Raw genomic sequence first — 26308 nt, 5'->3', positions numbered from 1 at the left:
ACACAAGCAATGGAGTACACGTTATCGTACTAAGTCATGATAAGATTTTATATTTTTTGAATATATCTGACCGAGAAAAAATATGACCAAATGTGAAAGCAGTACATTTTATCATAAAATTAAAGGGATAGCACGTGTTGTATTGAAATAAAACCAACCAGAAGAAAACCTAAATATCACATACCCACCTTAATCACTTCAAGATTTAACACTCATCTAAAAAAAACAAAAACCATGCAATGAACCCAATTCCAAAACCCTCATTCATATTGAATTACAGAAAAGTCCTAAATAATCATGTAAAACCACAACTACGACACGTTTCTGCCATCTGAACTGTAGACCAGTGCGGAATAAGACATCGGATTTAAATGAATTTATAGAAACTAATATACTCGATCTAAATGTATTTGCACTTTCTGAAACTTGGCTCACTGAAACTAATGATCAATCTTCATAAGCTGAACTGATACCCACCGGATATTCCATACATAGCGTAGCTCGGAAAACACGGGGTGGCAGAGTTGCACTTAAATCAACTACCAAATCAAAACCAAGTAAACTCAATTGCTTTAATGTTTGGACTCTTTTGTAGCTCTATAACAGAAAACCCTACGGATAATAATTATATGCCGTCCATCTGGAAAATCTGTAGATTTATTCTTCAATGAATTTGGTCATTCCTGGACGATGTTTCCTTCAGCTATTGTGACCTACTTGTTGTGGGTGATTTCAACTTCCATTACGATAACACCAATGATCCATCATCTTTAAAACATAAATGTCTTACATTTCTTTTGCACGCAACATGTTCAAAGCAAAACCCACGTCCGTGGTCAAACCCTCGTTCTTGTAATATCAAGACTCTGCGAAAATTTCGTTGGTAATCTAACTGTACAGGGGTCTATCTTATCTGATCAATTCCCAATTTTTATTAACTTAAAGATCCAACCTACTGATTTTCCCGTCCAGACGCGTCAAACACGAAATCTAAAACATTTGAACTCAAATCAGTATTTGTCTGAACTAGATAATACCCAGTTACACAACATAGTAAATCTTGATAATCAAAGCAACACAATTCAACGACGAAACACTACAAGCGAAGAGATGTAGAAATATAGCTGAGCGAACATGGAGAAATTCCAAGCTCCAGATTCATCGAGAACTATATCAGGTCGAGAAGCTCAGTTTAAATAGATGCGTTGTTGGTGCTAAGAAATCTTATTACTCTGATAGAATTGACAATAGTGACAACAACATTCAAAGACCTTTTTCGTATCTCCAATATATTATCAGATTACAACTGTCTGATCAACAAATCGCCGATATGTTTTCCTCGTATCTTCTTAAAAAATATCAACCATTAGAGTCAATCTTGTACTGAATTCAGGAGATTGGATATCTTGCGATACAAATCTGACAGTTCTACCACCCCCACTCAGTTCATTTAGCACGGTCAGTGAACCTGAATTGTCAAAACTTATCTCTTCATATTCATGGAAATCATCCTCACTTGATCCAATTCCTACTCAGGTTTTGAAAGACTGTCTTCCATTATTAATTTGTGTTATCACAAATATAATAAATTCTTCAATCAGTGAAAATATTTTTCCAGACACCTTTAAGTCTTCCATAATATTTCTACCCATCAAAAAGAAATCACTGATTCGAGAAATACTAAGGGCCTGTATCAAACTTGAGTTTCATATCCAAATTTCTGGAACGTGTCATCTCTAAACAGACCACATCTCATGTTAGAGAAAATAATCTTTCAGGGGCCTTCCGAAGTGCATATAGGAAGTATCACAGCACCGAAAAAGCGTTAGTGAGAGTCCACAATGATGTTGGATGATCAAAACTGCATTCTTCTGACCCTATTAGACCTATCTGCTGCTTTTGATACGGTAGATCATCAGATTCATATTAATCGATTGGAAAAAGACTTTGGAATCACTGATGCCGCTTTGAAAATAATCCAATCTTATATCAGCAATAAGACACAACGAGTTATTGCGAACCAGGAATCTTCCACTGAATCGCAGCTGAAATTTGGAGTGCCTCAAGGATCTGATATTGTCATATCAATTATTATTTCAGTTTATTTGTTATTAATTTAATACTTCTTTTTCGCTATGTAACAATATCGACATTATTATGACGTTATATCTTTGCCACTGTTTAAGATGAACAATGATATGAAAATAAAAAGTATTTCATATCTGCTTTTAATTTTTCAAAACTTCAAACTGAGAAGAACTTTAGCATATATAATTTTAAAGGTGTATAGTAGCTATGGTTGGAGACACTATAGCCATAGCAGCTTATCCGAAAGAAAAACTTGGATGTTAAACAATTTTGATAAGGATCCTAATTTGATCTCTATAATTAGTAAGTGCAGGAGGACCACACTACACCCAAATCAAAACCGATAAGACAAATCGTGATCAAACGCTTGAACATCTGTTAAAAAGACAAAAAGCAAAATCACGCTAAAACCTATTAAGTTGATAATTAGGTGCCTTAGGATCTTTTACACATAAGTAAAAATTATTATGAAAAATTAATGAAATTGTTGCTATGTTCCCAACGAAAAAAAAAGCAAAATCACACTAAAACCACTTAATTACCTAATTGGGTGCTTTAGGATCTTTCACACATCAGTGAAAATTACTTACAAAAAATAACGCGATGGGTGTATATATTGGTCGCTAAATTTTATATTTTTGATTCAGTGAAGTCTTTGTTTACTCTCAAGCTTTGGTAAGTATTAAATGTATTTATATGTAAAGTATTAGGGTTTTAGCCGCCCCGATGTGAACCATATCGTAATCGTGTTGTTTTATAATATTGCTTTTTTAAACATTTATTAAATCCACCATGATCAGTTCCTCGGTAACTGCTGAACTTATTGGTATGGAACTTTCACGTCCAAAAGTATCAAAAGAGAGAGAGAGAGAGAGTTTAACGTCCACGTAAACTAGGCCATTTCGGGTCTAACGTATGGTTCAGTATTTCCCCTGTGTATAGCGGAGGACCCAGGCAAAAGACACGAGATTGGTCATTTTCTCCCTCTGTCATAATAAAATCAGCTGATTGTTTGTTGTGTTATGTATCATATCTATTGTTTGACCTACTTATGTGCTATGTACAATATTGTATTAAAGAATATTATTAAAATGTATTATTTTAATATACAATTTACTATTCCATTTTTGACAGGATTTATTTTTAGGTATTTTGTGAGTTTAGACGCAAATTGTTGTTTGACCTCTATAATTACCTCCCTTTCTTTTGCCAAACTTTTCCTGGAATTGATATGGAATGTATCAACTTTTTTTGTATATATTAGAAGAGGTTGTATATATTTGGAACCTTGTTGGGTAATATTTTAAGACCGATAAATCGATTATTCTGTTCTTGTCTGTTCGTTTAACTTACCACAGTTGAGTACGTAACAGTTATCATCAATGCGGAGAGAACAAAACACGTGGGGTAAAACATCCGCTTCCTTTATGTGGAAAGCGAAGTTGCTCGCTGTAAAAACCATATAGCTGGACCTGTGGGTTATTTACAAATCCAAACCTGTTCGTGCAGTTATTTTCAGTTAAAATCATAACATACAATGTTTAATATTGAACCTAGATGAAAACAGCAGTTTTGTGTTTGTCATTCCTGGCTTTGATATACATTTCTGATGGTTGACTTGTTCAAGGAGATACCAGAAAGTAAGCCTAAATAGTTTATTTATAATAATTAATTATTTTCGTCACAAGGAAAATAACGCGTATTTTGACAGCAGAAGATAGACGCACTACTCAAAGAGGGGAAGTACCACAAAACAACTTGCTTTAATATATGAAAAGAAATGGGGTTTAACGTCCTACTTTTCTGCATTGGCTGTATAAACGAAGACGGGTACAGTGGGATATTAGAAAAAAATGTCAAAGTTCCAACCCTCAAGGGTTCTTTTGCGTGCACCCGAAGGACTACACACTGTCCTTGCCAGGACCCCCTTCCTGTAACACTGATAAAGGTAAACCACGCTGGGTAATCCCGGGAAACTTTCTCGACGAACACCGAGATCGAACCTCGCGGTTTATATTAAGCCAGCGTCTTGCTCGCTTTGCCACCATGTCCCCCCTATCTTAATATAAAGCAACCATTTTGTCAGCTTAATCCCTGTAATTAGTGTACAGGAAGTTATGTAAATAATGCATTTATTTAAAATCTTGTTTTGTTTAGAAGAACATGGCAACAATAAATACAAAATCTTTTATTTCAGTTGTTTTTTGCGAAGTAGAGGAAGTGACAAATGGTCGCATTCTTTATTCATTTCCGAACCCGATAGATTCCTGCCATGGCGTCCCTACATGTGGTTGTAGAAGACGCGCCATGATCGACTGTGGTGGTAAATGTGACGAAAAAGTAAAAGTTTATTGTGAACAACGCCTTCATCAAACGAAAGCGATGTCTAAATATAGGGCCAGCACATGTAACAATGGAGATGGGCATAATCACTACGATTGTTAGGCTGTTCCTGATGGTATGCTTGGTTGTATTTAACTGATGTCTCATAACACGAGGCCTTGTTATTTCGATTTAAGTTGAACAAATAAAATGAATAAAATAAAACCAAGTACGAACAATCCAAACCATAAGACAGAATTCGAAGTCCTAAAAAACGTTATAGGCAAAATAATGTATTCATGCTAAATAATGTAATCAGCAAATGGACTGCTCCTCGTGTACAAAATACACGACAAACAGTGGTAACAGGTGTCCGGAAGAGTAAGCTTAACCTGCCTGGCGCCACACCCGCCATAAATAAAATGAATAATACATTAAACGTGTTTAATAATTTCACTATGACTTACTACTTACTTACAGTAAGACAGTAAAGTCCGTTTTTCATGTACGCTTTTTTGTGGCGTTTCGGCGCACGTTTTCGCCGGTTATATGGAAACGGTCCTATTACATTTACATGAGACCGCTTTAGTCCCGGCAAGATAGGATAGCATAAGTACGGACAGCTGCTGCAATAGATATGGCGACCACGGTTTTCGAGGTAGCTGAATCCATTTTTTGTACATATTTTAGTGATTATGTGGTTTCCTGTGGTTTACTCTGTCCTAAATTCTCTGCCATTGAAATTGGTATCTCAACTCATTGTTGAACGTAGGTCAGGGATCTTATTGTCGGCCTCCACTACCCGTTTTCGTTCCGTCATTTTCGGAATGACGGTGAGCTGTTCATTGTCAAATGGTTCACTGCATATCTGACTAACAGGCGATACTGTATCCATCTGTGTCTCAACATTTGAACCATTTTGTGGAATAAATTCGTCACCGCTATATCTTGCAATTGTGTCTTGTCCTACCCAATACCAGCCTAATATAAGTGTGTGCCGAGGTGGGTTGATGTCTAGTTTGGAGTTGGGTTCGAAACCACGCCACTTGAATCAGTGACAGGCCTTATGATGGAATGATGGAACGCGCACGCGTTAACCATTCGGTCACCCAACCACCCGGTTCTCAATAAGTTCCGTTGACAGTCTTCCTTTTAAATTAGGCATTTGCAATTTTGCACTGAAACTTTTAGAAAATTATGTAATCGGTACGTAATAGAGTATGCGCTAACCAATCGAGCACGTTTCGCCCCTAATAAATAGTGGACATTTATTGAAACGATGTAGAAGATGTGAACACTGTTAAAGATGAATGGTTCCAGTGGAGGCTTTATTAAAAGCTCCCAGCAACACTGCGTCTCAGTCGGAGTGGACACCCATTAGCATGTTAAATCGCAACTTGAACACATCATTCCTAAATTTGTTTATAATTGCAATACGAACTTAACCTATTTTGGGAAGGGGTGGGACAGTCCCCATCCGCCCCCATTTATTGAAATGCGCCACTATGTCCCTATGTGTCTTATCCGACATTGGCCTTAAATATTGGATATCAGAAGTCCACATTTTCAGGGTACGATAACAGCATCTATATTGATTGGAATGGACCAACAATTTGCATTTGTAATGTCGAAGACTGTGGTTCATATTCATTTAGGGCTTTATGCTCTTTAACGTTTGGAATATCAACCTTTTCGAAATTGAAACTGAAAGGTTATGGTTTCTCCTGCGAGATGCACTTATGTATACATGTAGTAGTTAGCAACCCGGGAAGGATGTTTATGAGTTGGTAACAAGTTTTTATAGTTTTAACTTGACAACGTGGGATACATAAACCCAAGAAACTTGTCTACTAGTTCTTGTCTACGATATCATCCATGGTGGAAGTGGACGTAAAACTCTAGAAACGAACGAATGTTTCCTAGCCATAAACTTATTAGAGCCTTACCTGTTGTTCCTACTTTTAGTTCCAGCCCGTATAGTATAGAGCCTGATTATTAGACAGAGATCGTCCCTATATTACATGTTAAGACAAAAGGTCTTTGTTACGTAAACTATGTGATCGAAATTACGGCCTATGCCGAATACACGAATACCTTATTTGGCTGTCCGTCTCCCTTAAATCACGTTAGCCAAAACAAACCAACAATTCTTGTTTACGGTTATTTTGGCTAAAAATATGTTAACTGTACGTAAAAACTGGTATTTTTTGGAGGTTACGAATAATATTCCACCAACTGAAGGTAAATCTGATCAATTCCATTCATTATATGCTCGCATTTCACAACAATCAGGGGCGGATCCTGGATTTTTTGCAGGGGGGGGGGAGGTGTCATGTTCCGGAGACAATGTATCTCCCCACCCCCCTCCCGCATGGTCTCTATCGTCATTTTGGCGTATATACATACACATTGAGCTTTTTAAACAGAGAAATTCAACACCTCGTTTGACGTCAATTTTTATTATGAATTAATACAATGATACTGTGATTCAATTTCATGGATGCAAAGCATTAATTGTGATATCACATAATGTCTATATCATTATCTCGTGCTTTGAGTGCCCATCATGTCCCAAATCTGACGATAAACGATAAAGCACACGGGATCCGCCCCTCAACAAACATGTACACAAGACACAATTCTATGAAACACTATTACTGTTTTTTTACAAGCATAAATATAATTGTGTCTTGTTGATAAAGACTAGAGAATCCGGGTTGAAACGTCACTCAGTAATAAACAGTAACTGTACTCAACAGAATTGTGCTCTGTGTATATTCACTTATATAAAAGCTACTGAAACTAAGAACCAGGAATCGTGGTGTCCAAGTAAATAAGACGCTGGCTTGCTAACCAGGTGGTCTCGGGGATTTTCCGACGTGGTTCCCCCTGTAAATGGTGCAGGCCTTGGGGGGGGGGGGGAGGGCTTGCAAGGCAAGGGAAGTGTCTAGTCGTTCGAACGGAACGATAAAAACGAGATCCCGTGGACACAATGGTGTGTACGTAAAAGAACCTCTGCAATTCGATATAAGAGTAGTTTGTAGCACTGCTCTCCGGACAAAATTTGCCTCACAGCACATTAGCCTAGAACAGTAGGACGTTAAACTCCATTTCAGTTGAAACTAAGAACTACAGTTTCCCTCCCCCCCTTCCACTCCTTACCACCATCTGTTCATTCGTAAGTGATTTTTTGTGAAATTTCACACATACACGTTTATTGCATGTATCTATATTTTTCATGTGGTAACAAATATATGATGCGTAGAATTGCTCCGCTTCGCCCCGCCTCGCCCATACACACCCATAGTCACACAACGTCCGTTATAAATAACAATACAATTCAAATGCTAGTCTATTTATTTAATCAATTGGACATAGTGTCGCTTTGTCCCGTTCCAGTTATTGGATACAGAGTGGTTTTATTCCGTTCAAGCTATTGGCACAGTTTAGGTGTTGTGGTATATCCTTCACGTCCCCTACATGTGCTTCCTTTGTATTTTCCTATAAGATGTTTCCCTTTCAAATGCTGAGGACAGTGGTACCTTGCCCAGATCTCAAGTTTGTCCCCGCAAGTTGATTTGCAATTTGTCATCTCGGCTCTGTAGCAAGCACAATTTGACCAACCATGACATTTATCGACTGGTCCAAAATCATGAAGAATGTTGTAGTGGTTGTCGTTATCAACAACTTTACAAAAACAACTGAAAAGAAATCAGAAACGACGAATGAAAGAAAAGAAATGGGGTTTAACGTCCCATGTTTTTGCACCAACATGGCTAATGAAACGGAATACGCCATGCTGTGTGCTATCAGATAAATTTTTCCCGGGCGTTAAATCCATTTCATTTCATGCCATTTCTTTTACAATATTTAAAATGTCATTGTCCCTTTAAGATATGTAGTATATATATATATTGTGTTTTGCACCAAGTACAATTATCCAGCACATTTGAAAATATTTAATATCAATGTGCTCTATTTACGATATCGACTTTCGCGAAATATGAAGTAGATAAAATGAAATATGTTAGTGTGATTCACCACTCATACTTACTGTCTGTCACCTCCACTAACGACATATCGAAAAAACCATGCTTCGGATGGTAATATTGTAGCTAATCCGACCATCACAACGATTATTAGTCCAATTTTAACCATTTTTGTATCCTATAGCAAAAGGTTTTAGAAAATTTCTTTAATGTTAGTAGAGAAAATTGCCGAATTTAATACCCGCTTCCAACGAGGGTGACATCACAGACAAAGGGCGTTATTTTAATATATTCATGTTGGAGGAAACCAGGGTAAACGGAGTAAAGCCAAGGTTCAGAAGCCACACTAGGGATCGAAGCCGCGATATGATTTGATAATGACTGACGTTTATGGCGGCATTCAACGTCCATTTAGATCGTCCTGGTTCAAGATTCTGTAACGCGAAAGCCATCTTTAAGGCCAGCAGGACAAAAAAAGATAGGTTGCCAGCAACAAAACATACGCCTACTCAGGGTAAATCGTCCGGGCAGTCAACAAGAGTGTCACATATTTTTTCTTTTGTCGGTAATGAAATATTTATAATACACTAAAGTCTGATCAAGAAACAATTCGTGAAGTAATTATCAGAAAATCATTAGAATATTTTTGGCTTCTAGTTCTATCCAATGCCTACGTTTAGTATACATTTTTAGAAATCATTGAAAATCAATATACTTGATCATCTCAAGACTTTTAACTCTGTGTATTAACCTAAAGTAAATCGAATGATCACATTGGCCTGTAGAGCATCAACAATATTGTCGAAGTAATTAATTGCGTAACTCTGGCAGTAACTATCAGAAATGAACTTAAACTCTGTGTCTAAATTTAAAGTCAATCGGATATTAACGTTAGATAAAGCTTCCACAAGATATTTCAAAGAGTCCAAAGGCCATAACTGTAACACTATTTATCGGAAATCGTTGAAAAGCAATATGCTTTTTCATCTCATGGCCTTAAAACTGTGTATAAATTAAAGCCAATCGGATACGAGAGCGTCCACAAACAATTATGGACACAGTACCGACGGGCGGGGGCGACAACAATATACGACCACATTTCAATGTGGGCGTGTTAATGCGACGAGTTGTTTCTTCGTACTAGCTTAACGACAACATTCATGTTTTGGTAGCCTCGGGTTTAGATCGTCACGTTATTTGTAGTCCTGGTTTAACGGCGACTTCCGCTTTAAGCTGCATCTATAAGACGACGATGATCTAAATACACGTATAGGCTTACAGCTACCATAGACTTACAGCTACCATATACTTTCCCCGTCCAAAGAATATGTACACATTTATAAACTTCGTATTTTAAAGGTACTGACGAATAACAAAAATGCTAAAATATAAAGCATAATCCGATATTTCTAAGCAAGCAAACTAGTAGGAATAATAATCTCTTGCAGGAATTTAGTAACTGGATAGAACAATAAACTATAACACATGCTGAGTGGAATACTCTTCGAAACGTTGCCCAAATAGATAAGTAGTTGTTTCCCCATAAGTATGTGTTCTAGTTTATTGTAGAAATAAAATAATGTATTAGTACATTATCATTTAAATTATTACAATTATTTTTAAATCTTGAAATCAGTAAATTATTACAAACATTTTAAAAAATCTAACCGTCTTTTGTCTTCAAAGAGAAAAACTGAAGAACAGATGTTAGATCTGTAAAATCAGTGACAATTATTATTGTTGATAATAAAGAATAGTTTGCCCAAATGAGTATATAAAATTAATTTCTATTCGCGTTACTTTCAATTATCACTTTGTATAAAACGTTCAGCTTCCAGTCAAAAGACATTTAATGAAATTGTGACGGAAAGTTGATAAATATAATCAAATCTTTCAATTAGATAATGTGCTCGTAGCCAAATGTCACATATACCCCGTGTAGGTACACAGCTGCCTACTGACGTAATGGGGAGGTTTCAGCGCTGCCTGTTGACACAATGGGAAGAAACATTAAATCCAGCCTGTTGACGCATTGGGGAAAAAACATTAAATCCAGCCTATAGAAACAACACTTTGAACTTTTGTTGGGGCATCATACCGTAATATAACAGTTGCAACATATACCCATGTAAGGACACATCCGGTTTATCGTTGCTAAAAACACCTTTCTATACGAAACTTACACTGTCTGTTTACATTTAGCTCCGCTTAAGAAAAGACACGAAGCTAGCTAACCGACATTTTAATTCCTAAATCGACGATTTTAGTCGAAAACACTAAATATATACTTCGAGAAATTTGAGAAATATTTATTTTGCTTCCATTTAATATAATTGAAAATATTTATTTTGTCTCTACATGGTGTATTAAAGATTTAAAACGAATTGAAAGCGCATTACATAATATGTTCCTCATTTTTGAATATGGCTGACATTCAGGACAGATATATTCTCAAAGAAGATAGTTCTCTGTGTGGAGAATGACATTTTATCTTTCGAATTTCTAAACACGTTACTGGACAGAGTCTTCCCACAACATGTCTAATTTGCGTCTGAACGGGGAAATATTCAAAGAGTTTAATGATGTTTTCAATACTGAAGGTCAGAATGTTTGTGACAATTTGTCTGACCCAGACCACAGTAAACGAGCGTGATTATTACCAGGAAGTAATAGAACCAACCAAAAAAAAACCCCGTTCGAGGTGTTTTACTCCTATCCCTTTAATCCTGGGTGTTTATTTAATCATCGTGTCTAGAACTTGTCGGAAACGGATAGTTTCATCATCTATTTCAGGTCTCTTCTTAAAGATAGATTTGTTTACGAGTGTAAATGATACTGTAGACACGCCTCGTAATCAGAATTTAAATTGGGTACTTAGCCCACGTTATTTCCTAGGTAACAAGCAAGGGAGTGGACTTCCAACTGTCATTGTGTGGGACAAATATAAGGCAATGCTACTAAAGATCCCCGCAAAGACACGTGCGCTAAGTATATAATAACAAAAATAAGTCCACTTGTCTGCGATATAATCGCAGTATCAATATATTGATCAGGGGATACTCGATTAAACGTTCCGGAATTGAATTCTCTCAAACCGAGCACCCTCATAATGTCTTAGGCTCAACCATAGATTGGTCGCATTTTTTCTGTTACGTCTTTTTTGTATTCCTGATTGTTTTCAAATTTGAGTGAAGTCCGGGACTTTACAGCGCAGTGGGCGCTTACGGCTGGCCCCCGGATCCATCCTTTGATTTATATTTGTTTATTTGGTGCAATGTATATTTTCTGTCTTGTCCGCAGGTTTATCTTGTAGATTTTTATTTTACGTGTAGTGTGGTCCTCCTGCACTTGCTATTAATGCACACATAGTATGTCCTGTCTTGCCGACTCAAGCGATACCGCCGAGATCTGGTTCCCTAGTTAGCTTACGTGTTCCCCTGGCAGAATAATAACTCTACATTTGTGGCATTATTTTAGTTTAATCAATCTTGGGTCGCGGTAAACACTGTTCAGCCACAATCCAAGCGTTCGTGCTGTAATGGCGGGAATATAAACCAGTATCCGCTTCCGTTATACGCGAGTAATTCACATTTATTTAGGTGATATACATTATAGACTCAAAAATACCCTATAAAATAGCAGCAGGAATGCGGATGGCCAGCTACAAAAACATTAAAGATACATTAGTTAAGAGCTAAATCTGCCTATTGCAAGTCTTTCTTTAGGCTTCAGGTGTTATGGAAATTATTAATTAGGCCTTAAGTTACACGACAGGTTCAAAATCAACCCTGTAGACCCTCGGATGGCTTGAATACAACTTGGATTTAATTAGTCATCCATTCAATAATTAAATCAATAAATGGCTGACCAAACTAACGTTTACTGATAGTTACTGACGTCACTACCGGAAACTGCCGATGTAGTGTCTGCCAATCAAGAGTACCGTAGCCACTGCGAATGTTACTTGATAATCGAGAATATGTGAGTAGAATTATCGTCTGTCAATCAAACGATCGGCGATTCTTGGAGACGCTGCGGAGACAGTTGATACCTATTTCTAGTCCAAACTTCGAACAGTGACAACTCAGTTCAGAAAAAAAGAAAAAAGGAATTTGACTGAATTTTTCAAAAAATTTTTTTATCATTTATTTTTGAATTATTATAGCAAGAATGGCCAACTCTTTATTAAACTCTTAACTGGTGTATCTTTAATTAAGAAAGCAAATAAAAAATATATCAAGGGTAGATAATCTCCAAGTCTGGGTTTAAAATATTTCAGCAAATATCATAGGTGGCGCTGGTCCGTGTTGAGTATATCTTGTATATCATCTGTAGTGGTTATCGAATGTTGCGAAATTTTTATTTTATCATATCTTTATAAATAATGAGCAGAATTGAACTATTTTTGGACTTATGTTCCTTTCATAGTTAAAACTTAAATACCATAGTTTGCAAAGGATTCACAAATATCTCAAATCACACGACCAGAGGCTTTCAGCTAACAGCAATTCTTGAATAAAAATATACAAAGGCCAATATGCATCTGAATACCGTGCTATTAATGGATTTGTAATCCATTCCTCATTGACGTCAATGTTAAATCCATGCCATTCCTTGGCCAATAACATTTTTTTTAAAAATTCCCACAAATAGCCACAAAGAGTCCAACATGTTCCAATCATCTGATAAACATATTAAAAGGGGGTTGACATGATCAAAGGAATGTACGTCACATTCGTATTTGAATTCGTGTCTGTGCTTCACCTGATCCGTCCCCTCCAAATCATAAATATTGACCAAAATCTGACACACATATAAATTCAAACACTCTTCGTTGATTCCACAAGTCAACAGAAATAGCCACGAAAAGGGAGGGCCAGGTGGAAAGGGCGGGCCAGGTGGAAAGGGCGGCAGAAAAGACGAAAGGGTTACTTTCTATAACTACATTCACGGAATCAGACCATCCGGGTAAGTAATTACTAATACTAATTAATCCACAAAGAGGAGAGAGAGAGAGAGAGAGATAGAGAGAGAGAAGAGAGAGAGATGGGGTTTAATGTCCACTCGACACATACTAGTCAAGGGTTACTTTCTATAACCACATTCACGGAATCAGACCATCCGGGTAAGTAATTACTAATACTAATTAATCCACAAAGAGAGAGAGAGAGAGAGAGAGAGAGATGGGGTTTTATGTCCACTCGACACATACTAGGTCATTTCGGGACTAACACATGGTTCAATTTTACTTTAGCAGTGGGAGGAAACCTTAGAACCCGGAGAAAAACCCACGCGGTTGGACAAGCGACCCTACTCCTTGTCACGTACAACCGGAGAGTCGACACCACGCCAGTTGACTCAATGAGAGACCTTATGATACAGTGCGCACGTGCTAACAATTCGCCCCCCCCCCACTTCCTGTGGGTGATCAAGCGTCATACTTATTTAGATGCTTATTTAGCCACCGCGGAGGTAGAGGGTTCCTTAATAAACAACACATTTACTTTCATATACGTAAGTCATACTGCAATGGGATTAACAAATAGGCCACAGGGGTCGCTAACAATTCCGCCATCCAACCCGCCTCCACCCACAGACTAACGGATTAAGATATCACAATGGATTAATTAATATAGATATATTAATATGATAGTTATTATAAAGTCCCAGACAGAGGATAAGCCATTGATAAGTGTCGTGATTGCTGTATTATTGTTTAACAAAAAGGTTATGATATACTGATAATATGAAATCAATATAATTATATATGTATAGCTTACTTATAGTTAAACAGTAATACAAAAATCACGATACTAATAGTGATACTGTAAGATTATAGGGAGCCGCGGTGGCTCAGTGAGTAAGGCTTTGGCTCACTAATCAGGAGATGTTGGGTTCGTTACCGGTGTTGGCCGAGAATGTTAATCTTAATTTTTCGGCGTGGTTCGCCCTCGTCAGTGGTGCAGGACGGAGAGTATAATAAGGAATAGTGTCTAGTTGTTCGGATAGGGCGAAAAACCAAGGCCTAGTGTGCATGTTGGCCTGCACGTATAAAAAACCTCGGCAGTTGGAATTCGAAACAACAGTAGGACGTAGTGCCGCTGTCCGGGCACAATTTCCCCCACATCACACTGCAAGGCCTATGTCTGGCTTCATTAGCCCAATTGTTGCAAACATGTAGAACGTTAAACCCCATTTCATTTCCTATTGTACGCATATATACATGTCTCCTCCAAAAATAATAATTAAATATAACATGGTATTGGGATTTAATACGGAAATACAATACACCGAATTAGACAAGGTGTCTATCTTTTTAAGCGGATTTCAATACATTAATCGGGATTAAATTAATTACTAAATCGTTTCAATGACTATATTCATTAGTACTTGAATTATAAAAACGCAGGTTACATTTATATAGAATACGACTCCTATTTATTAATGAGTGACGTTTCGACTTAGTTAATGATGACATATCAGAGGGAGGGGGGCGGGGTTTAACGTCCACTCGACACAGACTAGGTCATTTCGGGACTAAAAGTGGGAGGCACCGGAGGACCCAGAGAAAACTCACGAGGTTGGACATTCACACCTACTCCTTGTCACACACAAGCGGGGATTCGAAACCCCGCCACCTGTTACATAATGTGAGTAACAGTGATAGATAAAAGATTAGAATCATCATATGACAGCTTGTGTGATCAAATCTCCGATGTCCTTTAATTGACCATACTATTGTTTAATTTAACAAAGGCCCAGCGGCTGGCATAGGTATAGCGGCCCAGTTAGATAATCATGTATAGTGGCCAAGTTAGATAATACGCTGATTGTAGCACTATCGTCGTTGCGACATTGTTTTTAAATTTATAGACAAGGAATAGGGAAATAAGATGCCTTTATATTTCATTAATTAATATCTTTGGCAAGTTAGTAATTTCAAACATATTTACATATTTAGTGTGTACTAAATCAAATTAGTCTGTAATTGACATATTGTTATATAAAAAAGAGTTATTTAACCATAACATGTGTCTATAAAATACCCCGAGATTACACGTGAGTGGAATCATTCTAATTACATCATTTAGCTTAAAGTAACCAATCATATCGTTAATTGCACAGGTTCAGGGCCATGAACAGGCTTTCTGTGCATGCTATGAAGGAATCTTATAAAACAAATCATAGTAAAGTTTTAAGTTAGAGTTCCATTAGATTCCAGAGAGCTTCCATCTGAGTTCCTAGACAGCCGCGAGGCTGGCTAGGGTTGAGAAATGGTTTTAGCTAGTATTGTAATTTGTGCTATGCTTGTATACCTGTATTCAGCTATATAAAATGTAGAAGCAAACTGTTGCATTGTTATTCCTGGTAAGACAAACGTCTTAAGAAACTGTAAGAAGTAAATACACAACGTGAAGCAGAAGTAACGACAGCTAGAGACAAATTCTAGACGATCACAAGGCTACAGAAATATGTAGTAAGAAAAGATGCATGGGTCTACGTAGGATGTGGCGACCGTTTTGTGTAGTCTGCTCTCCACGTCAGACAAAAGACCTATGGTGCTACATGACCGCTAGCTGCGTTTACTACAATGTGTTCAATTGACACAGATCATTGTTCTGTAACCTGTTCTTTTGTTCAATATCATTAATGAATGTACCATATTTAGTATAAATTGTCTTAGGTTTTTGGATATAAATGAGACGAGCTTTGGTTGCTCACCAGAGAAGGGTTTCTCATATATTAAGTATGTTCATACTATTTTATATGTTATAATAAAATGTTGAATCCAGATCATCTTTTATTTCTGTTAACCCAAACTATGTTATAATAATAAATTGGTGACCGTGTCCAGCGAACAACTGTGGTTGTAGGAAAACATGCAGCAGGCGGTGACGGTTGAATACTATCCAGTAATAAAAAAATAAAAATAACAACAGTAAATTCAGAAATGGAGGCGACTGTTCTTGTTATGAATTTTCACACGCACATCTAAACCACTAGATCACCCCATCCCCATGACCAATCAGAGATACTACTAATAATATATCTTGAAAGAGATATAACTTGATTTGGTGAGTACGTCGATGAGTAGGCTCTTCGATAATACGCCAGCGTCTCTTCATCGCATCAAGAAAATAAGATTGTTACAAACATGAATGTCTGTTCTCGTCCATCCAAACAGTTAAAATGATTTCCCTATTTCATACCCCCTTCCGCCCCTAAAATCATGAATATTCATCAAAATCAGGCAGTGTAAATTTAATCACTCTTCTTCGATTCTCGAGCACAAAGGTCACAAAAATTAACATGCAATGGGGAAGAAAAAAGAATTGGTCTAGATAGTGTTTGAGTACTAGTCGTTTCCTCCATATTAAATATCAACTGACATTTGGGATAGTGCCTTTAAAATATTGTATGCTGTAACGTTAAGCTTACATTTATCTAGAATATTTACGAAGATGTATGTTTACATTTAATTAGATCTGGTTTATGTACAGGGATGTATGTGTATAGAATTAGAACGCCGAGTACCCTAGTTTGTATTCAAGTTTTCTTGTGAACTTTTAACTTGTAGATCATAACCACCATCTTGATAATTACACGCTGATTGGTGTAGGTCTTCTATCTAGGAAATCATATAAAAGATCATTAACTGCTTATTCCAGACCGTATCCCCACTGTCTTGTGTTTTGTTCCTTCAAGATACATTATGTTAGATCTAAATCTGCCTATTGCAGGACTTTTTTTGGCTTCAAATGTTATATAATCTATTATTTAAACATTTGTTATTAGGAACCCTCTAGGCCATCGGATGGTTCCGATTTTAAATAGATTAGAACGCTTCGGCCATTTAATTTAAATATGGAGAAGCGAGACTTAACTCTCGAATAACAAGTATCGTTGTTACGATAATAAAAAAATCAATGCACACATCTTGTCAAAACTACACAAAGGGGATGCTCGATTCACAGACCGGAACGTTCCGAATTGACAGAATTGCAATCGAGTGACGCGGAATTCAGTCCTGTCACAGTTCTGCCAGTCCCGACGACGGAGGTGGTATGAGTAGAATTGTGACGTAATTAAACACGACGAACAGGTTTCGGCTGCATGGTTGGATGAGATATTTATATATCCAGTCGACGCATGCGTTGTAGCCCGAAGTACCCATTTTCATTCGATTGTCACTACTTTTTGGGATTGAGCGAATTCAATTCCGGAACCTTCAATCGAGTATGCCCATTGTGATAACTTCGCCCAGAATATACCAGTACCATGATTACGATAATAAAGAATCAATGCACACATCTTGTCAAAACTACACACAGTGATAACTTTGCCCAGAATAAAGTAATGAGAATGAAATTGTCAATATTATATTCATTGTGCATTACCTATTTTTGAACTATTATAGCAAGGACGACCAACTCTTTATCTAAATCTTACATAATGCATCTTTAATTGGGGAAAATGTTTAAATATAGATTTCTGCAGAATTGGCAGCTTAGGAATGGCTTATCTTCTTGGTGTGTTCTCAGCAAAATAAAATGCAAAGAAAATGAGCATGTATGAGGGAAATTGCATTGAGGTGTTCGGACTAAGATTTAATTCATATTCAAGAACACAGACGAATCTGATACAGAAAATTGTATATATGATTACCATTAGTGAGGTTTCCTACTACAGAATAACAGACTTTAACATGATTCCCCATTTATCTTCACTAGCGAGATTTCCTACCATAGAAACTATCTCCAAATATATCATTAATAATTACCACACTCTCCATGTATATAACAGGCTTAAACATAGTTCCAGATTTATCTTCACTAACTAAACGGCCATGTTGGATTTAATCTGTACAACCGCTTAAAGTGCAATAATAAAAATAGACTGAAATCGTGAACGACACCACATGCGCATATTGTGAGTGTGGTGCACCCCGACTATAGGCAAATTAATAGGTCATTATAATTAGTGTTACATGCAATCTACACGTAAAACATTAAACTACTGGATCAAATGGAGTACTTAGTCGAAACGGGTACCTAGCCAAACCCGGCACATAGTCAAATTAATTACGTAGCCAAACGGGTACCGAATCAACCGAATACTGAGTCAAACCGGATACCCAGCCAAACACCTTGTATCGAGTCACATGAAATGAATTGGGGTTTAAAGTCCTATTATTCTGCTCCGACTGGGAAAATGGAGACAGGCATACGCCGTACAGTGTGCTATGAGGGAATATTTGCCCGAGCAGCGGAACTATGGCATATCTTATATTTAAATTCCAACTGCCAAGGAGACTTTTACGTGCATGCCAATGTATACATGAGATCTCGGGTTTACGTCCCATCCGAACAACTAGAAAGCTGTCCTTGTCAGGCCCTCCAACCTGCACCTCTGACAAGGGGAAACCACGTTGGAAAATTCCGACAAACTTTCACGAACACGCGACCTCCAGACCAGCGAGCCAGCGTCTTACCCATTTAGCCACCGGATACTGAGCCAACATGAAACCGAGTCAAAACGGATACCGAGCCAACCCAGGTACAGGGCCAAATCTGGAACCGAGTCAAACCGGATACCGAGCCAAACCTGGTGCCGAGTGAAACCGGGCACCAATTCAATCCGGGTCACTGATTACCCCTAATATTAACACAACAATATCAAATTCCTATGTCGCCCGATTTTGCCATGTTTGCCTACTACCACTTCTCGAACAATATATAATCTCCCCCGGCATAATCCACGCTGAAATATACTCAGATTGATCATTTAACATTTAATTAAGAAAACAAATTCAAAATATCATTGATAGATAATCTCACAGTTTGGATACAATGGGAATAAAAATTGGCCCATAAATACTAATGGTGCTGGGCTTGATTATATCTTCAGCAGCGGATGACGTGTAAATACTCAATAGTATCCATGATATTCGAAATTAAAAACACTAATTAGAATTCAATATTCATGGTCCATTTCAATAAAATGATGTTTGTATCTTATCATGAAGATATGGGATCGTAATATCCAATATTTAAGATAACATGTAAATCTTAAAATGAGTACACGGCGTTTTGGGGGTCGAGCGCCATTTGCAATGAACAAAAAAAAAATCCCACAAGTAATCCCACAAGATGTCTGATTAACAAACAACAAAATAATTTTTAAAAACTTGTAGAATGTGCTAAGCAGAAACAAACGACTGTCGAACACAACCGATTAGAAATTACAATAATTTGTTTATTTAAAAAAATAATTTTGATACATTCATATTACATTAATATCTAAATTGAAGACCCGGGCCATCGGTACTCCAGATTGCATATTACATGTACCATGTACTGGGTTTGCCATTCAGAGAAATAAAATGGAATGGGATTTAACGTCCTACTTTTCTGCGTGAAATGTACAAACAGTGCGTAAATAGACATCTTTAAAGGAGCTAAACCTCTAACTCAATATTTTCCACTATATTTGAAATTGAAAACACGAATTAAAATTCAATATGGGTCTCTTTCAGTCAATATTGGTCTTATTATCTTGCCGTGAAAATAGGGGATCATAATATCCAACATTTAAGACAGAGTGAACATTTTATTTTCTGTATCTATATTTTTAGGCGTCATTTTTTTAATGAACAAAGAAACACAAATTTTGCAAGACAATGGGGAAGTAATATAGTAATGGCTGATTCACAAATGAAATAATATAATAATAATAATATTATATTTGTTTATAGACCGTTACACACAAATTGTCTCAACCGCCTTAACATGGGCGTACTACACATACTATATACATAATAATAAATGAATAAAAATTATATACATAATAATAAATGGATAAAAAATATCAATAACTCATAAAAAATCTCAATTAAAGATATACAAATGTGTGCCTATAAAAATATTAGTTTATAAAAATATTAATAATTTAAAAAAAACCAACAAAAATCAACCGTGATGAATGGACTAAGCAGACGTAAACGACTGTCGTTCAATTTGGACTATTCACTATTTCATTGAACATAATTGATTATAAATTACAATATTTAAAAAAAAATGAATGTAAATCACTTTATATGTTCATATTACATTAATGTGTGCTTAGACCGTTTTTCGTATATTTTAACGTTCTAAAGAATGGAGCCATACGCCCTTTAAAGTCTCCAGCATAACCCCGGTCGTCACTACATCTGTCAGAAACAGACATAATAGGACATGAAAGAATGAAATAAGTCAGTACCATGTCTAGGATTCATTTCCGGTGTTTTAAGCGTACATTCTTAACAGAAATAAATTGCTTTCTTTGATCACTTTATCAACTCTTTAAATATTCACGTGTTAATGTACATAAAGGAATCATTCAATAGTCCCAACTTATTATTAGGCTTTCTCACAGGTCCGCGTAAACAGATTGGTGACATTACCTATGGTTAAGTTAAATACGAGAGTAGGAAAAAGAACAAATCAGAAATAACAATGTTTGAAGACATCAATTGTACTACTCGTTTAGTGGCGGAGTAATAATGAGCTCGATAAATTTATTATTCATCTTATTGACAGAGGAAGAATGAGCTCGATATATTTTACTATTTATCTTATTGACAGAGTTAATAAAGAGCTCGGTTAAAGATGCATTATGTAAGAGCTAAATCTGCCTATTACATGTATTGATTTTGGCTTCAAATGTTATCTAAACTACTATTTAGGCATTTATTAACTTGACAAGCTCATAACTAACTCCAGATTATCGGATGGCAGAGATTTCAATGGATTAGGCCGCCTGCAGGATGTTAAAAAAATAACGATAAAATGGACAAACGAGGCTAAGTCTCTATTGCTTAATACTGTTGCAAGCGATAATAAACAATCTGCGCTACAGCTTCAATATATTCGTTTTTCATTATCTATTTTTAACTAGCGCCATATCTAAATCTTACATTATGCATCGTTAAATTGTATTGCTCGTGTTGTTGATCCTGTAGGTGTCTTTAGCAGTGGGAGGAAACCGGAGGACCTGGAGAAAAACCAAGAGGTTGAACAGACGACCCTACTCCTTGTTACGTACAACCGGGGAAACGAAATCACGCCAGTTGACTAAATGACAGACCTTATGATACAACAAGCACGCGCTAACCATTCGGCCATCAAACCACCATCTGCTATGAGCTGTATGGAGTCTATATTGTAAATAATAACCAAGTATTATGGTAATATAATGCCAGCTTAAATGTATTCATTGGTTTTAAGGAATCTACAGCCGACAAATCTGTCCAATTTGTGCTTTTTTTGATGTCAGTTTATTTGTGAAATAAAACATTGCTCCTCGAGTGTACTGAAAAAATAGCCCATAGTAACCCGATCTCTCATCTCTCACCCAACCAAAAATTGAATTATACGCTTTCGTATCAGTTTTATCCGAGAAAACGATCGCATTCGAAATGTATCAATTTGAATGCCATTGAAGAAATAAAAACCAACAGAACATATGTCGCCGCATTAAAAGTTCCACCAATTTCCAATGCTGGTTAAATCTTTCCGGTGTCTCGAATTGAATTCTCAGGAAATATTTTAGTTCTAAGTAAAAAAAAAAGAATTTATAATCGCCGTCTTCCGCAATCTGGAAGAGATAATTTTGTCGATTGATTTGCTGAATGTGAAATAAAGCCACTTCACATACAAAATAATTTCTCAATTGTAAAATGGTCGTAGATTTCACACATATGACACAACTATATAAAATATACTACTAGGGATAATTGGTAGATTCAATAATTTTGTAGAGACTGAACGTGTTACAGGATAGTTCTGTACACAGTTTTGACGGATTCCATCTTCAAACTTTTCACATGTAAATATTCCTGTCATAATACGAATCTCCTTTTAAAGTCGGAATACGCTGTGATGATTTCGGTCTGTGAGGGACATTTATAGGCCCGTAGCTAGCGGGGTGGGGAGGGGGGCAAGAGGGACACATTGGACGTTGGCTTCGTTTTGCGTTCAAATGAAAAGGCTCCAAAGGCGCACATTGGAGGGGGGGGGGATTCTTTCTCCAATGGACAAAGGCACCATTCGGTGCGCCTATTGTTTTCAGGGAAGGCAGCTGCCCCCCTTGCTCCCCCCCCCATCGCGCTAGCTACGGGCCTGATTTAACGTGTGCCATATAAATAGCTGTGATTATTGCCAAGTTCAAAAAGTTAGAAAAGAAGTAGGTTATTCTAAAAACGAATACAACCCAAACTATATACAACCCAACCAATCCTGTCTTTGGTCATCGAAAACCCTGAGTTTCAACCTGATTGAACTTTTGTCAAGCTGTGATGTTTATCAACCTTGGACAGTACAGACCTGGTTTAATAACATCTTCATTAACATCTTGGTAGCCTTTCTTGGGTATCTCTATTATTCAGCCATAATTGAAGTCTTAGAACGGTAAAGAGACTCTTTAGGTTTCCTGTTTTTTACTTTCCTCAGTAATCTATCCCTGGATTACTCCCCTCGCCAAATGAAGGAAGCTTCAATTGGTCTCAAGTCGAGACAAGAGCACTAAACGTGTTATCAAGTCGGGTGCCCCAGGTTACAATATGATTATACACAATTTGTCGATGTGCTAACATATGTGTATATTTAATGGGCGCTATTAAATAGACCCAACGGAGGCTGCATGAATAAATGATGTTTAATGGCACGTCAATGCCAACCGGGCTATATTCTGCGAAAAGGATGAACGAATGACTGGTGTTTCATGGCACTTCAGCACCAACCGGAATATATTCCACAAAATGAATGAATGACTGACACTCAGCGCCAACTTGACTATATTCCGCCAAACATGATGAGTGATTTGAGACAGACTAAAATATATCACAATGTCATAAAAATAAATTTACAAAATTAAAAAAAAACCAAAACAAATGGCATATAATTAAATAAATATATAAAATTAAATAAATACCAAACAGATATGATAAACGACTATAAAAAAAAAATATAGCACAGTCTATCACAAAATGTATAAATATTTACATTTAAATACCAATGAACTTTTTACGGCCAAACCTGGGAGGGAAACAAAGACCCATAGTTAACGAGCTGGTAGTCTCTTACTCACTGAATTGTAATACGAGATTCTTTTAATGGCCTAACGCCCTAGAATGAGATGGTGATATTTTACAACAGCCAAAGTTATTATTTTATTTGGCTATAAGTATTGATAGGTTTTGTATGTTTGCTCGCTCATGAATACCCGATACCTCTTATTTGAGACATCCAGTTAACACAAAAGATGTGAGGGTTATATAAACTGTTCGAGCTTCCGCATGTAATCAAAGAAAGACAACTCTGTTTGAACATCTCGTCACAAACTGGCGTATAAAGACGAGGTAATGGAGTGTGGCATGATAGACATTTTGGCCGGGCATCGTCATTCTTTAGGTACCGGGGCCTCATATTTGCGTCCCTTCCCAACTGCTAGAGCTCGGTACCTTGCTAGGCCCTCCGTTCCGCACCACTGACACAGGACTATTTGGTGGTATCGTAAACGAGATCCTCTGAATAGTGAGCCAGTGTAGCACCGTGGTTCCATACCGGCTAAGCGACAGTTAGGATAATTAATCTGGGGAGTTCTCGGTGCTAACAAACAGCCATTGTACTCTTCAATCGGAAAGTCTTCAATCGGGTTAAACGGTCAACGGGAAGCCATACTCTTTGAGGTTGTTAAATTATACATATGCCAGATAATTTATCTCGTGGGCAAATAGCTTGTCCTAATTAACATCCTGTCACATCTGATGAAAAACTGGTAAATTGCATCGAGTGACAAGAAGGTGGATTCTTAGAAGCTTTACAGATCAGTGAGCCCTACATTCCCAATGAAATGGGGTTTAACGTCCTACTTTCATACACCATGTGTCATGCAGTGTACTGTGGAAGAAATCGTATCCTAGACAATGGAGTTTTCGCCTACTCTTCACCGAATTCCAATAGCCAAGAGTTCGTATGCGTGCACGCTAACGTGTACTCGGGACCTCAGTTTTGCATCACACCCGAATGATTGAGCGCTATTCCTTGCTAGGCCTTCGGACCTGTAACGGTTAACACTGCCCACGGGAAACCTGAAACCACAATGAAGAATCCTGAGGTATTCACGCGGTCAACTGCGGGATCGAAACGGAGACTTCATTGAGCTACCATGGCTTCCACACATAACCAAATCATTTCGACATTGTCACAATCATGTGCATAGTATATACGAGACCTGGTAATTGGAGGTCAACCATTTTCTTCTAATATGGCGAACATGAAATGTCTTCATTTTAGAGGCATTTGATTGGTCAGTTATAGAAGTCTGTTTTCTCTGCTGAATAGGACCGACTGGACATAATTCGTGTGGATATCGGCGGTTCTTCAGACAGACTGAATAGATTTCAAGACAGGTTTACAGCAAATTCTAAGCCTAAAAACTGTAGATAGTCCACACGGACGAAATTTAAAGGATTTTAGTTATTCAACCCGAACTATTTTTCAGGTTTCTTTATATTCTACACTTTACTTAAATTACCTTAAGTAATATCGAAATTGATATTTGTAAAGAAAATTATTCCCACAAATGGTAACTACTCTTGCGTAAAAACTGTCGTCTGATGACGCATGTGGTCTGAATTAACAGTCTTAAATGTGGGTCAATGTTACATCCGGAAACCTATTCAGATTGTTCGTAAGTGGGAAAGCAATTCACGAAGTGCTCGTCTCATTCAAGGGATTAGAGTAAAAAGCTGGATAATCTAGTTTATTATTTTACCGATGCCTTTAAGTCATAAATATGATGGATGATGGATAATCGATGCTCTACTTCCTGTGTTTGGGAATTAATAATACAAATTTAAGAAATTATTTCTGGCAAATTAATACTATGGTAAATAGCAAGGTGACCTAATTCTCAATTGTTAAACGTTTCAGAGAAGTTAAAGCAGACGTCAATCCGACGATCAATTTCCTCTGTTGGGAATTAATATTACAAAGTTTAGAGATGTGACCTAGTTTTCAATTGTTAAACGTTAGAGTGAAGTTAAAGCAGACGTCAAGCCGGTGCTCAACTTCCGCTGTTGGGAATTAAATATTACAAATTTTTAGAAATGTGACTTAATTTTCAATTGTTAAATGTTTCAGAGAACCCGAAATCAATCCGTTTCATATGTTTTATATTTTATGCATGATCAGCTGTTAAATTATTTGTATAAGTACTAGCTACATCCGAGTATTTGTTACTGTAGACATAAAAGAAACCGTAACAGTTGCAATTCGATAAAAAGCAGGCGGAACACACTGTCCGCGCAAAACGTCCCTCGTGGCGCATGCCCATCGTTACTAGCCCAATTAGTGGATACAAGTAGGACGTTAAACCCATTTCATTTCAGTTTGTTGCTATCAAATTAATTTTCACAATGCAAAAAACGAAATATAAATCATTTCGGCTTTAATTAAGAAATGGAAATGCCGTACTTGGCGTTAATAACAAAATGCCACAAGCGCGTGTTATAATTGCCCTCCGTACACTATGAGCAAGTTACTGTAGCTGAATACTACACTAGGCGTTAAACTGGTTTAAAACGCTTGCGATCGTTAAACCAGTCTAACGTTGCTGCCTAAACGCAAAGGTGGGCCTTTAAAACCCTCGCTTTCTGCCTATCTTGTTTTTGGTCGGGTCGGCTTAAAAACGATGCTCCGCCCCCCCCCCCAACCCTAAAACAAATTTAGAACAATCGCCGTGGTTAAAAACAAGATTCGTCAAGTTGCGGTCATGAACGGCTGATTTCGACCATGAATGGTTGATTCCGGTGAGAACCCAAATGAAGAGTCACTTTTTCAACGAACCCCGGTTAATGGTGCCAT

General features: G+C 37.2%; 2 long non-coding RNA genes across 2 annotated transcripts; one reads left to right on the top strand and one right to left on the bottom strand.

The window, feature by feature from the left end:
- Nucleotides 1–2738: 2738 nt before the first annotated feature.
- LOC130012482 (uncharacterized) lies at nucleotides 2739–4849 on the top strand. The gene is made up of 3 exons (XR_008787911.1): nucleotides 2739–2763; nucleotides 3646–3728; nucleotides 4286–4849. It is a non-coding gene; the product is annotated as an uncharacterized LOC130012482 (long non-coding RNA).
- Nucleotides 4850–7749: 2900 nt separating this feature from the next.
- LOC126817510 (uncharacterized) lies at nucleotides 7750–10123 on the bottom strand. Its single transcript, XR_008787988.1, has 3 exons — nucleotides 10068–10123; nucleotides 8465–8577; nucleotides 7750–8111 (listed from the first exon to the last, which is right to left on the bottom strand). It is a non-coding gene; the product is annotated as an uncharacterized LOC126817510 (long non-coding RNA).
- Nucleotides 10124–26308: the final 16185 nt, after the last annotated feature.

This window comes from Patella vulgata, chromosome 4 (genome assembly GCF_932274485.2).
Source record: "Patella vulgata chromosome 4, xgPatVulg1.2, whole genome shotgun sequence".
NCBI classification, from domain to species: Eukaryota; Metazoa; Mollusca; class Gastropoda; family Patellidae; genus Patella; species Patella vulgata.
The sequence above is the reverse complement of the archived record's forward strand: the minus strand, read 5'-3'. Positions and strand labels throughout refer to the sequence as shown.